At 38.1% G+C, this 15,319-nt stretch overlaps 1 long non-coding RNA gene across 1 annotated transcript in view; it reads right to left on the bottom strand.

Moving 5' to 3' along the window:
• Positions 1 to 7,524: 7,524 nt before the first annotated feature.
• Positions 7,525 to 15,319, bottom strand: part of LOC121038196 (uncharacterized) — a 47,700-nt gene continuing 39,905 nt past the window's right edge. The window contains exon 2 of the long non-coding RNA XR_005794219.1: positions 7,525 to 7,888. This is a non-coding gene — a long non-coding RNA (uncharacterized LOC121038196). The remainder of the gene's footprint in view (positions 7,889 to 15,319) is intronic.

Below are 15,319 nucleotides of genomic sequence, written 5' to 3'. Positions count from 1 at the left end.
CAAAGATTGGGAAAGTGGCGTCCCAAATGTTGCAGAACATGCAGAGAAATTATTTTAATATCTTGAGATTTCCCCAAATGATAGGATTTGTGCTGACAGACTATGCCAATCCATATTAGCCTAAAGAGATCAATTCTGAATAGCTTCATTCTTTGAAAGATATGTAATATGTTATGTGACTATTCCTGAGGAAATAATGCAGTATAACAAAATCATTGTTTGCGTATGTGTCTGTCCCAGATATGTCACACATGGTTTTGATTCCCAGGGTTTTTTTTTTTTTTTTTCCGTGAAATCTAAGATGAAACTAAAACATAAAGCATGTTTTCTTTGACCTAATTCATATCCAGCTAATAAGAGATGTTTTTTTTTTTTTGAGCATTGTAGATGTGTCCCTTGCATCACAAATAGTTCAGAAAGTTCTCATGTAAATTCTACTAAGAAAAAACCAGATTCTTCTTGTTCTTTTACTAAACTATAAGCCCCCTTACATCATTTTTGGAAATAGGTATATTTAAATTGGTGATTAGTTAGTTTAGAAGTTCATAGATTTTAGCAGACCAACTAAGAAAAATGGTCATCAGTGACATGTTTATGATAGAATTTCAGAAATATGTATTTTCTTTTTGGATACATATCCAAAAAGTTTTGAAGGCAAAGAGTGTAGGTGACATTATTTTTGTTTAAGAAAAAAAATGAAATCACTATTTCTTCATCTTTCAACCACATTTTTACTCTGGTTCCTTTTGAAATAATTTTAAAAGTTAAAATATAACTTTATAGAATTAAGTACAATTAAACAATAGCTGCATGGTCAAAATGCAAAATTAAACAGCTATACTGAGAATTTTATCAGTGGGCAAATGCCAGTCTATCACCAACATCCATTTTAGATTATTGTTTTCTTAAAACACAGCCTTAGTCATGAATACCCCAAGTTCAAAAACTCTCAAAAGTTTACCATTTACTTAGCTGTGTTTCAGGTTCTGATCTTGACCTATTTCTCCAGCCTCAGTTCCCATGTATCCTGCCACACCATCCCAGAGCCCCCACAGTCCAGGAAAAGTGCACTTCCAGGGTCCCCAGACACTGGTGGCCACAAAGAGCAGAAGTGTCTTGCTGACCTCTTAGATAGCATTGCCCTTTCAGCTTGTCTAATCCTGAATGCAGAGTAAAAATGACCTGCAGATGCTTTATTCTTTTGTTTTCTGGACTTCTATTAGGATCTGTGCCTAACCACAGAGATGAAGACACCTAAGATGTCCTTAAATGAATATTTGACTTGATTCTGATGCTACATATGAGGGACTGGCATGATCTAACTAAGGTGACAAATTATTGAATGATCGCAAATGGAACTAGAGATCTTTCATATGCTAGTAGGTGGGTGATAAATGCCGTAGCTACCTAGAGTTCACCAAAAGATGGTGAAGATTACCTGATGAGAACTCCTGGGAGCCATGTCCAAATTCGAAATTGAAGGTCAGATTTTCAGGTTCACACTTTCTGTATCTCATTGAAATTAACTCTTATTATTACAGGAGGCATTTTGGCTGAGAAGATATCATAATACATGGAGAATGGCAGGTTTTAGCCTATATAAACTGTTCCTATAACTTATTTCTTAAAGTGGAAATGAAAAATAACATGATCTACTCCCACCCTGCTATTCTAATAGTCCATAAATCTTTCTAAGACTGCAAGGCTGGAAGGATTTTGCCCTCATTCCATTAACCAGTGTTCCCAGGAGGCATAACTACCAAAAGGTTTTCTTGGGTGCGCTAGGAGCTTGAAGACCCTTTTAAGTTAGGCCTATAGACTGCTTGTCTTCTAGTCATTATTCAGCCTAAGCCCTCAAGGAGCCTAAGGATATTGCCTCTTCTCTTTGGCCCCTCCAGCTAAGGGGATAGCAGCCTCCTTCTATTGCTACTCTCTGAATTACATATGGACGCCCCCTCCTTGGGCCTGGCTTCTCAGTTGCTATCAACTACATAACTAATTCTTGGCATTAAATTCTGTTTCGGAAAGCGAGAGTGATTTTTGTTTCTTTGATTTAGCTCTGATTGACGCATTATCACTGGTCCCTTTTTTTCTTCAAAAGCTAGTCCACTACTTAATAGTAGAGGCCACTCATTAAGCACATTTTCCTATGTTCATTTAATTATTTTATGGTATCTACAAGCTTTGTCTAAAGTTATCCAGGGTATGAATTTTTTTGTAAAGTTCCCTTCTTTCAACTTTCACGCAGCTAACATTGTAAATCTCCCAATTGCAGGGGAAACAACTAATTCTTTGCTAACTCATCATTGCTTCTAATACAAGGTTTACTGCTCAAAAGTTATTGATTGTTCATTGTTATATACAAATAACATTCACCTTATTTACATCTTTCAAATTATCTCCATATCTGCAGATGCAATGTTAATATCATCAGGTGGCTTTCAATATATTGAGGAACGCACTTCATCATAAAAGTTTAATTGAGAGGCTCCCGGTGGCTCAGTCAGTTAAGCATCCGACTTCAGCTTGGGTCATGATCTCGTGGTTTGTGAGTTTGAGCCCAGCACTGGGCTCCACACTGGCAGTGCGGAGCCTGCGTGGGAATCTCGCTGTCTCCTTGCTTTCTGTCCCCCCCACCCCACCCCCCCACACACCTGCACTTTCTCTCTTTCAAAATAAATACAAAATAAATAAATAAACTTTGAAAAAATTAATCAAGATACAGTTAGATAGCATTTGTACTTAATTTTTCTGTGGCCTCCCATTACTATTTGGGAGTCTTAGAGGGATCCGGGAATAGGTTATTGTGGCAAAAAGTAGGGGGTAAATTCTCTTAAGCTTGAATGGTTTAGAATAGTCATAGGCTTTTAGAACTGGAGCTCAAACTATTATTAGGGCCATAGTTGTCTCCTATCAGATCCAGAGAAGAGTTCTTCCTACTTATTGTTGATAATTCTACTACTCCCTAGTGTAGGAAAAACATTTTTTTCTTGGCTTTGCTTTTATTCTCTTCTCCATCCATGCCTATTGTCTTCCCTTTTCTTCTACATCTCCTTTTCTGCCGATCACTTTAAATATGGATATTTCAAAGCTTCTATCCTAGGGTTCTCCTCTTCCTCTACTTTTCTTATTGCTGCAATGCCCACCTAGGACAGAAATGCATGCGACTACTACCCACGTGCTATGCATTATAGAAGTTACCAAACACAACAATGTCTTTTACGGGATCAAAGTATTTGCAGCATTTATTATTTTAAAAACTGAGAAAGGCGAAGGAGTTTTGAGGATGCCATCTTCTCCCACCCATAAGCCAGTCCCTTCAAGATCAGCATGCTCTTCTCTGCTACTTAACCAAGAAAGTATAAACAGCTCTCCACTAGAACACTGAAGTCGATGTTCCAGTTCAAACAATCACTAAATCTTGTCATTGTTGTGGATGCCACCACACATTATATTTTATGAAAGAGAGTTCAAATTACATAACTTGCATGTAGGAATATATCTCTTCAGAAACATAAATACCTTCTAGTTATATTCAGTAAATATTCTAATAAATATTCAGGTTATACATTTTGTATAACATTATAAATGTATGTTGTATCATTTTAAATTATTTACTGATGATTCCAATAATTTTCAAGGATAAAGAAGGGAAACATCTATGATGTCAATGTTTTTAAAATAGAAAAATGAGGGGCGCCTGAGTGGCTCAGTCAGTTGAGCATCCAACTTCGGCTCAGGTCATGATCTCACAGTTTGTGAGTTTGAGGCCCACGTCAGGCTTTATGCTGACAGCTCAGAGCCTGGAGGCAGCTTAGGATTCTGTCTCCCTCTCTCTGCCCCTCCCCAGCTCGCGCACACGTGTGTGTGCACACGCTTTCTCTCTCTCTCTCTCAAAAATAAATAAAAAAACATTAAAACAATTTTAAACAGAAAAATGACATTAAAAATAAAATAAAACCAGACTGCATATTAAAAGTTATAGAAATGAGTTAAAATAAAATATAACCCACACATTTTATGAAGTGTTCAGAATCATTAAATGCCTTCCCTGAGCACAAGCCAGCTTTTATTTGACGATGAACTATATCCATCATCTGCCAAGGACATAAAGTCTTGGGATACTAGATTATTTGACTAAACCTGTACATTGGTTTGAAATAATTTCAGCTCACACTGGAAGTTTTCTACTACTACAGAGTAGAACTCTTTTAAAGTTCAATTACATCTTCATTTTAATCTCCTACATAATGAAAGCTACTTAGAGGAAACTTTTCTAAGCACGCTTGGAAGCATTAGACTTCCCAATTTATTCACAAAATTATCAAGGAGATATTTATTTATTCTTTCAATAAAAATTGAGTACCTCTGAGGTAAAGACTGTGCCTATGCCTGAAAAGGGGCCATTGTCAAAGAGTGTCAAGCGCGATACCCTTGAAACTTTGATTACCAGATTGGAGCCATTCTTCCCTAAAGTTTATTGTGATGAGGGGAAAGTTCCAGTGTGCGGTAAATCTTGGAGGCTGCAGCCATAACTTCTCTGTCTGTGCGCAGCGTTGGCACATCCATAATGATATTCATTACATTTGGCTTCAGGCTTTCGGTAGCTGTCTTCCCAGCCAATGGAGAATTCATCATTGCCATTGCCGGCCACCTGGGCATGTGCATCTCCTGTAATTGTTGCAGTGGAAAGGAGCGATCTCCCATTTTATAGCACTGCACAGCCCGTCTCCACGGATTCCGTCTTATGCCATAGAATTATTTTCTCTCACAATCCGAAAGTCATGGGTCAGTTAACTACTTTGTGTCTTGACTAGCAAAGAAGCTGACAATTTGATCGGTGGCTGTTTCAGCCAATCTGACCGCTTTCTCCTTAGTCTCCCAAACTTTTCTCAAAGTCTCAAAACTGAACCCCAGGGAGAAAACATGCAACGGACATGCTTTGTGTTGTTGGATATTAGGCAGGTTAGAAATAATTTCAACTCAAATTGAAGGTAGTCAACAGTGAACACAGCAAGAGGTCAAGAGGCCGAAGTCTAGAAAGCTACTTTTCTTTCGTAGTAGTTAGCTTTTCCTTACTGGTTAGAGGATCAAGGGTCCAAGATTTCTGTAGTTGGAAGACACATGCTGTGTAGAATCATTAAAATGAATAAGATAAACAAAGCCTTTCAACAGGTGGCTACACAAGATGAGCAACGGGCTCTATAGCCAAAATATGCTGAAAGGATGGAATCTAATAAATGTGCAATCAATTCTGGTAAATGCTTGATATTAAATGTATTCATTACTCTACTAAATGCAAATGAGATTGGTATCAATCACATGAGTTATTGTAACTTTTATAGGGGAAGCTTTTTTTTTTTTTTTTAAGTGTTCTAGGAGAAGGGAAGACTGGAAGGGTATTTTGCTCTGCTGCAGCCCATACTGAGTCCTCTGAATTCCCCGACGCCCGGTCACAAGGACAGCCCAGTGCTGGGAGCCACAGTAGCCCCCACGAGGGTGGTTTGCATTATGAGTGATTGAGTCTTAAGTGTGTGACTTTGCTAGGTTTAGGGTAAAATGAGATCCCTCCCCTGTGATTTGAAAGGATACCTGACCACATTGCAAGACAGAGAAACTCAGAGGGCACCACCTAAGCTTGAGTGACAGGTAGAAACAAAACGAAGCCTAAACTCTCAGACAGTAGCGACACAACAAAAGCTCACCTCTCCCCACTTTCTTCAGAAACATGCTCAGCCCCTTGGGTTAGATCTTCCGAAATAGTTCAGGGACTGTGTCAGTCCAGGGTGGTCATAGAGTCATCCAGTTATCTTACAGACCTCCACTCCTTTCCTCTCCCCCTGTACAAGGGATCAGGGACAAGGCCCATAAATATGTCTTTAGTTCTATGTATTCTAGCTGAACTTTGGCATTGACCACACTGGCAGTAAGTGTGGTTTAAGGAGAAACTAATGGCATCCCCAAACTTCTTTCTCAAACCTGAAATTCCAGTATTTAAGGATTTATTTGAATTAGCAAGTTAGAATTACTATAGTAATTAAAAGGACACACTGTTACAGGAATTCATTGAATCAAATTGCTTACCTCATTGTAGGAGGCAAGAAAGATAGAGTACATTTTAATTTGCCATCTGTAAAATGATATTATATATACCTACCTCGCATGATGGAAAGAGAATTAAATGAGATTATGTGTGAGAAATGCCAGACCCCACTGGGACCTGTGTGTACTCAAAGTATGATAGCTGTTAGCATAACTCGTATTAACTAATAAAAGGAAGCTGGAGCCGGGAGATGTTGCCAACTATTCCTTAAGGTTGTTATTTAACGTTTTGCTTTTTAATTTTTTAAGTGTTAGATTCAGAGTGTTGTTGTAACTTAAAATTATTAATGTCTTTTTATTTATAGTCAACTTCTTTTCTGGGTACCTTGTTTGGGAATAAATAAAGAGAGATCATATGTGAGGGCTAAAAATGGGAGTCTAGAGTTGAGAAATCAGGCAGATCTCCATAGTGAGAGCAGGCAAAGGAAAACCCAAGTTCATCTGCCACCAGGAAAGATCGGACAGAGTTTGATGATCTGACAGTTTACCTTTAAGAGTCCAGCAAGCCTCAAGCACCATTCTGAGCACCAAGACTCAGAGTACAGGGGTCTATGGGGTTTTGAGGAATTGGCAAAACCAAAGGGAATTAGGGAAAGAATCTCTGATCTTAGGGTAGAGGTTGTCTATCTTTTGCCTACTTATCATTTCTCGTGAGTATCTGAAATACAGACTAGAGGTGGAATTTGAAGAGATGGTGGCCAACAGGCCACCCTCACCCTGGCAGACCAGAAATAAAAGTAGAAGGAGAAGGCCCTCGTATCGATACAGGTGCATTAGCATTCACCACCTCTCAAACACATCAGATACTTGGGGAAAGTGAACAGTATTTCTAGCCCTGGTGTGTACCACTTACTAATTCAGGAATTCAAGTGATGCACTGGGAGGACCAAACCCCTCATGCGGTGTGTTAACTTCAAGGTGGCAGCTCTTATTATCATAGGCAGTGTAAGGGACCTTATTTAGCATCTTTCATTTTCCTTGTGAATCATTTGTGATAGGAGACCAAAATCAGGTCACTTAAAGAAATGATTTAATCCTAAAAAAGAGGCACTTAACAGGCATATATTATCACCATTTAATGGAATTAATAAAGTGTTAGGGTTTACAACATTTCTCTCAGTACAATAAAAATGGAAGTGATATTCATTTGCACTGAAATTTGCATTGCTTTAGGAATTCCATCCACACCTGAAAAGTATGATCAGAGGGAAACACACATACAGACACACACACACACACACACACACACACACACACAGAGTATACTAGTATATAACATATACTATGTATATTTATATTGAGAGAGAGAGAGAGAGAAGAGAGAATATCCTTAGGCTTTCCATTCCCAGCTGATATGATCAGCAAGGTCATATTAACATAATAACCAAATTTGTCTGGCTATGGCCCCTATGTACATGACTATTGCACATCAGCACTCTTTATTAAATCCGCACCAGTTACTTCTGGGAGTATCTAAAAGTATGTCAAATGTTCAGGAATGTCTGCTTTTTTCCTTTCATTGGATGTCTTCACTGAAGCCCATTGTATACAAGTCCTTTGAAGAAATGATTCCATAGTGGCCTTGCTGCCACTGGTTCCCCTCACCTGTTTGCTGTCCTGGGTGGGGTTCCTTGCAGATCCTCTGCAGGAAGCTATTGAATTCCATGTAGAAATGGGAGAATCCCATCCCCCACTTTTGATACTTTTTGAGTCCCTGGAGCTCTGAGACATCATTGCTTGCATCCCAAATCTCACAAGACTCCTCATCCGAATGGTCCTTTTATATCTATATAGGGGTTTAGAGATAGTCTATCAGACTAGATGAGAACTATTTCATAATCCTCTATTTTTTCATAATCTCCTTAAATCTGCCCTAAAGTATCATGTACTAACTGCTTCCCTTTCCTCTAGCCCCTCTCTATTATAACTCAATTGATCTCAGTTTAGGTCCAGCTAAGCTATCCCACTGCAAGATATATATAACTTGGCCTTGTGAATTCATATTAAATGAGCTTTCAAGTCAGTGTGAACACTAGTTCCAGAGACCCACGAAAGACATTCCATGGACAATCAGATAGACCTGAAAGATAGCTTATGATAAAGTCCCTTCTCATTGGAAATGATTAAGCAGGAGTCTATCCATTGCCTAAAAATGTACCTGAGGCTGGGGATTGGGTCTAGGCTCTACTGCTTACTTGCTAAGCTTTTTTTTTCCTATCTGTAAAATGGCACATACCTAGGAGAATTGTATTGAAGATAAATTGAGAAGAAAGCCAATGTACACAGTAAGCACTGAGCAAGTAAAAGCTATCATAAGCTTGGAAATCCCTCATTTTATAGGAAAGAATTTGAGGCCATTGGTAACAGTAAATGCCAGACTTAGGTCTTTGAGCAATGTTTCTTTACTCTATCCCCCCATCATCCGTGATATATATATTTAATTTTCTGCCATGTTTATTTTCTCATACCTGATAGTAATGAGCAATCATATCTTAATATTTCATAAAATCATAGATGCAGCAACTATAAGCCCTCCCACTGTCTTGAAAACAGGAAAGTAATTCTACAAGTCTGTCCATGCCACGCCATGGGTCCCATAGGCTAGACAGGATCTATGGCAGAATGTGTTACATTCAGTCTCAAATATAAAAGTTCTCTCTCTCTCTCTCTCTCTCTCTCTCTCTCTCTATATATATATATATATATATATAAAACACTCAATGAAGGAGTCCAGGTCAGAAATGAAGGTTGGGACCAAACCAATAGACATGTGAAATGTTCAAGCACAAGGATGGAGTTGGGTCTGGAAGTCTAGACAGGGCAGGACATTAGAGCAAGGAGGAGTCCATGCATCCAGGCAACAGTAAAAGTTCATGCCTCAATCCAAGCATGTGGCAATAATTAAGAGATGTGGACCAAATCAAAAGTCTAAAAATTTGGTTCACGCGCATGGATTTATGATCACAAATAAAACACTTTATGGTCATACACTTTAATTACAAATCACTGAAAATTAATTAAAAAGGACTTGTATTTAAATCAATCTATATATGTTCACTTTATTTGAAACAGATCATGGGGAAATCTCATGAGTTTTGGAAATCAGACATTGCTACATGCGACAGACTCTATGTTCTAACCAAAACTCACTGGATTGAAACTGGTGTCCTAAATCTATATTAGAAGAAAGATCATTGCTTAAAATGGCTAATTTTTCTTTCCTTCTAAGGTTTCCTTCTCACCTTTAGTCTTTAAAAAGATTATTAATTCATTACAAAGTAAATAACTTTCTAAACCAAAATTCTTCTTACATATTTCACCCAGCCATCTGGACCCCACCTCCCCAAGTCCCATTAATTTTGAGAACAAAAATGAGAGTATGCTGATCAAAAAATAAAAGCCCATTTGTTTCTACTGGAGCTCTTTTAAGATGTCTCCAAATTATATGGCTTGCTTTCATGCACAAGAGAATGTGCAGCTGAAAACTCCATATATAGCATCATCCGAAACCAAGAACATTTCTCAAAGGAAAATACACTTTAGATTTTAGGAATGTTTTTAATTGCTTATGTGCCTCATCCCTGCCTTAGTGCTTATAAGCACTGAGGGGTAAGTTGCCAATTTGTAATCATGGTTTAACCACAGTTGCCTGTCCCTGATGCAGGTAGACTTTTAATGGCTTTCGAGGTAAAGATAATTGGCTATTTGCATGCTTCTAAATGTATCCGTTAAAAACGTACTTCAAGAAATAGGGGTGCCTGGGTGGCGCAGTCGGTTAAGCATCTGACTTCAGCCAGGTCACGATCTCGCGGTCCGTGAGTTCGAGCCCCGCGTCGGGCTCTGGGCTGATGGCTCGGAGCCTGGAGCCTGTTTCCGATTCTGTGTCTCCCTCTCTCTCTGCCCCTCCCCCGTTCATGCTCTGTCTCTCTCTGTCCCCCCCAAAAAAATAAATAAACGTTGGAAAAAAAATAAAAATAAAATAAAAAAGAAATAAACCCAGTGTATCTTAGAGTGAATATCTTATGGATGCAGATTAACTTTCCTGTAGACCTACACATTAATGAAACCTGGAATGTCTTGACCTGTGAATATACCTAGTGAATACACTATTCCCTCAAATCCTCTAATTAAAAAAAACAAAACAAACAAACAACAACAAGTTAGACCTAATTCAGCCAACTTGGAGTCTGAAAAGTTGGAAAAGAGGTACAAGTGAGCCCAACACCTACATTTCCTTACATGGAAGAATGAGAATTTCAAATAAGCTTTGGGCAATGATTTAGAAGGGAGGAAACAAAGGAATTGAACTGGCTATCTCTACATATTGATTAACAGCTTTAAAGCCCATCAGTCATACTTTAATTTCTGTGTGTGGTGTGTTTAACGTGAGCTTGCAATCCACCTGATTGGATTACCTCACCACCCATAAAATAATCAGGAGCTAGTGGTTAAAATTGTAATTAGAATCAGGCAGTAATTTGTGTAGGGAGGGATGGGTGGGGGCAAACCCTTTTGCCCCTTCTGTTTAAATTTTTCAGTAAAGATGATGAATAATAATTATATTTCAGCCAATTACCTCTGAGATAACAGAAAGTGTATATGTGAAGGGACAATCAAAGATTTTAGGTATTTGAAATCTATTTCTTCCTTTTCCATAAAGTGGTCAGTAAAATGCAGAAGGTAGGTTTATTATTCACGGAGTCTCTAATTTCAGCAGAATTGGAGACTGGTCAGAGGTGGGTCCTGTCTTGAATACCCAATATATATCCCATCATATTTCTTGTCTGTAGATTAATAGTCTTAGAGAAAGAAAATAGCACTATCTATACCGGAATAAAAACTAACAAAATTCTATTTTAGAAAAGGTTTGAAAATGTACTTTTTTTGGTATGATATTGCTGAAAAAGGTGTTCTCTGTGAATGTTTCATATCTATCATATTTTTGGTTAGTTTCATTATAAAATTTACTCCCAAGGAAGGGTCATGTTTGAAATCTTTTCTCAAAGCATTCAGCTTATTTATAGGTACAGCCCTTTAACTTATTTTCTAGTTAAAAATACAGCTTCTGTTCCAGGAGTCACATGACTTGAAAAATTTTAATACCTTTGATTAGCTATCTTGTTATAAAATATGAGTGATACTGTTTTTAAGATGTGATGTGAAAAACTCATTTTTAGAAGCGAAGAAATTGAATCTAAGATGTGTGAAGAAAATGTTGCCGTTATACGAAACAAAACTGGAAAGCAATACAATTGAATGGAATAAGGGGATTATGTAATTTGACATCAGGTACCACCAGTTGAATTAGTTCCACAAAATTCACACACAGACATACCAAGATGGGGAAGCTACATATCTTCCCCTTCAATGACCCTAAACAACTTCACCATCTATCTCAATGCACGCACACATGTGACAACACATGGACTAAACCCAAAACTAAACAAAAAGCATGCACGACAACGCTAATAGCCTTTGGCCATAAATCTCAAAGAAGATAAATGATTAATCATAAATTATTTCACACCCTGCCTCTGCCCCAGCATGGACCTCACCTCCCTTTGAGCAGGTTTCTGTACTGAATCTTCCCTTTTTTCCTTCCTTCTGTCACTACATGATGGATTTTTCAAATCACACCCACTCCATACTGACTCTTACTTTTAACCATTGCTGAAAGCTATGGCCCCTTTGATTGCCTCCTTTTACCTCTTACCTTTTTGCTCATTAATATGGATCTTCTGTTTCTAAAAGTCCAGTATAATGGTTTTCTCATTGTCCACCCATATTAATACCTCGGTTCTTGGGGCGCCTGGGTGGCTTAGTTGGTTAAGCCTCCAACTCTTGGTTTCAGCTTAGGTCATGCTCTCATATCTTCCTGGGTTTGAGCCCTGCATTGGGCTCTGTGCTGGCGGCGTGGAGCCTGCTTGGGGTTCTCTCTCTCTCCCTCTCTCTGCCCCTCCCCAACTTGCACTGTCTCTGTCTCTCTCAAAATAAATAAATAGAGGCACCTGGGTGGCCCAGTAGGTTAAGCAACCGACTTCGGCTCAGGTCATGATCTCGCAGTTTGTGGGTTCAAGCCCCATGTCAGGCTCTGTGCTGACAGCTCAGAACCTGGAGCCTGCTTACAATTCTGTGTCTTCCTCTCTCTCCGCCCTTCCTCTCCTCACACTCTGTCTCTGTCTCTCACACTCTCTCTCAAAAATGAATAAACATTAAAAAATTTTTAAATAAAAACAAGAACAAACAAATAAACGTGAAAAAAAAAGTACCTTGGTTCTTTAATTCCTTGTGCAATGATTCATGCCACCCTTGGTATACCGGAAAGAGCCCTGGCTTAGACTTTTACGTTTTTATATTTATATCAGATCCCTGCTGTGTACAGTGGGGAGGAGCTTGAGAGGACCTTCAAGCTCCAAACCCTGTATGACCTGTTTCACACAAATAGCTTAGCATTTTCATAATGTTTCTTGCTCAGCAGCAATTTCACGTCTGGATGCTCCATGTCTCTAATTAGACTGTAAGATTTCCAGAAGCGTACACTGGGACTTCTTTTTCTATTGTACCCCGTAGCTTCTAGCAATCTAAGTATACTATAGATATTCAATAAATGTTCATTGATTAGTTTACAGAAGCCCTGTTGGGCAGATTTTCATTTTACGTCATTATTACCAACAATATTGTTAGTGTAAAAAAGGATACATAAAGCAATTAGCCAGGAAATTAATAGAGAAAAAGAAAATAAAAATAAACAACACAACAAAAATGACTCTACAGTATCTGTTACGTGATAATTATCTATCTCGGTAATTTGCTCCATGGCCCTCGATAATCGCTACTAATAATTTAAGATGCAATTAGGGGGAAAAACTGGGGAAACGCTTAAAAGAAGTGATTTAAAGAAGGGATTCTTAATTTGGGTGGGGGTAGGGAGAAGAAATGGGGCACTTTGACAATCTGATGACAGCGATGGGCTTTCTGTAAGATGGTCCACATATTCCTGACAGGTGGTTATAGAAACACCATTTTTTCCTAAAACCCATACCTCGGTCCCCATGCTTCATTTTTAAAGGGCTTTCTTTAAGGGGTTATATTTTAGAGGGTCTTCCTTAACAACGATCTCATGTTTCATTTTTAAAAGGTTTTGTTTTAAAGAATTTTCTTCAAAGGGCTCCACACAGGGCCCTTTCAAAATGAGAAACTCTTCTTTAACATGTCTGATGGAAGCAGAGGTAGACATGTCTTAATAACCTATATAAGACCTAGTTTAAGCAAAGATATAAAGATCAGTTGGATTCCTTCCTTGGGAATTTGAAATTGAGGCAAAATTTTAAATTCAAGTCAGTTGGTAGCGTATTCTAGAATTAGAAATCCATTTGGTCTTGAGAGATGGAATGGACAATTTTGGATCATGCATACACTAAAGAGGAAGCAAAAGAAGGTGTTTGGTAGGCAGACTGAAGAATAGAGAAGCACACAGAGAAAAATAATGAGTGACATATGCATAGAAGCAAATTCAAGGCCTGTAAGTGAAAGGGAAGATGACCTAGGTTCCTGGTAGCTTTCCAATGGCCATGGGACCCATTTGTACTGCGTTTGCTTTTCTTGGATGCTGTCCAAAGCCTGAGTTTCTGACAACCACTTCTCATCCCCAGCACACACACACATGCTCACACATGCATGGGCGCACACACACACACACACCATTTTCTTGAACTAATTTGAAATTGATCTATTTCTCACAGCCAAAACCTCTTTGACTAAAGTAAGCAGTAATCTAAGTTGTTTTCCTTGATGTTTATGTAAAGTAGAAAAAAATAGGATTCCTTCACAAGGTAGAAATGTTTATGAAGCAGTTACCCTAAGATACTTAGAAGATACTTAGAAGATAAAGGTTCTATATGACTGTTAAAGCTTTTTGTATTTGTAAATTTTTAATATTTAGATAATTCCCTCTGAATAACTTGCAATTTCTTCTTATAGAAATAAAGAAAATTACATAGAGCTAAAATTTTATTAGTGTGGCAAATAATTACATAAAAATAAACTCTATATGCTTCAAAAGTAAAATTTTTGATATAATTCTAAAAACCTTCTAAATAAGCAATTATAGATATAAAGAAGCGAAATAATTTTCTAGCAAACACATTCTACCAAATAAAACATTTATGTAGTAGCAACAATTATGTTTTCTATTTAAAGAGACACAATCTTCATTGAGAAATATTTTGTTGTATTTGAAGGCATTCACTTGTTTATTGTTGTTCATATTTCCTGCTTATAATATCCTTTCTTTTTCACATATTTTCAGCTATTTGGTTGTGTCTCGAAATTCTACCCCTGTAAGTCTCACAGTCTTGAAGTTAATTAATTCCATGGTACATATAAATTCTGCTAATTGTTAAAGGGCTTTGTAAGGGATGCTCCAATGTTCTACCAGGGATTACACTCAGAAAGATATTCCTTCTTCTTTTTTTTTTATTTTATTTTTTTAAACGTTTATTCATTATTGAGAGACAGACACAGAGCATGAGCAGGGGAGGGGTAGAGAGAGGGGAGACACAGAATCTGAAGCAGGCTCCAGGCTCCGGGCTGTCAGCACACAGCCCGACGTGGGGCTTGAACCCACGAACCGTGAGATCATGACCTGAACCAAAGTCGGTAGCCCAACCAACTGAGCCACCCAGGTGCCCTGATATTCCTTCTTCTTGACACATGAAAAATCGTACAAGGCCTTTAAAATATGGATTTATTTTGAGTCCGATAATTTTCGTTAAATGGAACCCATGTAAATTCAGTGTGGGTTTGTGACTGCTTTCGAGTACTTGCTGTCTGTGAAGAGCTAACTATCAGATACCTGGTCTACTCTTCCATCCTACGTGGGGACATTCTTTCTTTGCCTTCTTTTTTGTTTTTGTTTTGTTTTTGTTTTTGGTGGGGGAGAAGATTAGATTTTCTTTCTAAGGCAATGCACAGATATTTGTAGTTGTTGTGGAAAACACCATGGAACTGATAGCAAAGAAGAGAGGAGTGACTATTTCAAGATGACGAAGGAAGATTTTGTTTCACTCTTGCAAGCTTGCATTTGGAAATTTCTGGATCATGGGAAGACGAAATGATCTCATCTAGAGCTAATATAAATACTCGATTCTTACTTACCTCTTCTACTGACAGATATTTTGAAAAGTTTGAATGAAAGAAACCTTATTGCTTTGTCTGA

The sequence above is a fragment of the Herpailurus yagouaroundi genome, unplaced genomic scaffold (assembly GCF_014898765.1).
Source record: "Herpailurus yagouaroundi ecotype Mexico unplaced genomic scaffold, PumYag 165, whole genome shotgun sequence".
NCBI lineage: Eukaryota > Metazoa > Chordata > Mammalia > Carnivora > Felidae > Herpailurus > Herpailurus yagouaroundi.
This window is presented reverse-complemented; position numbering and strand designations above follow the sequence as displayed.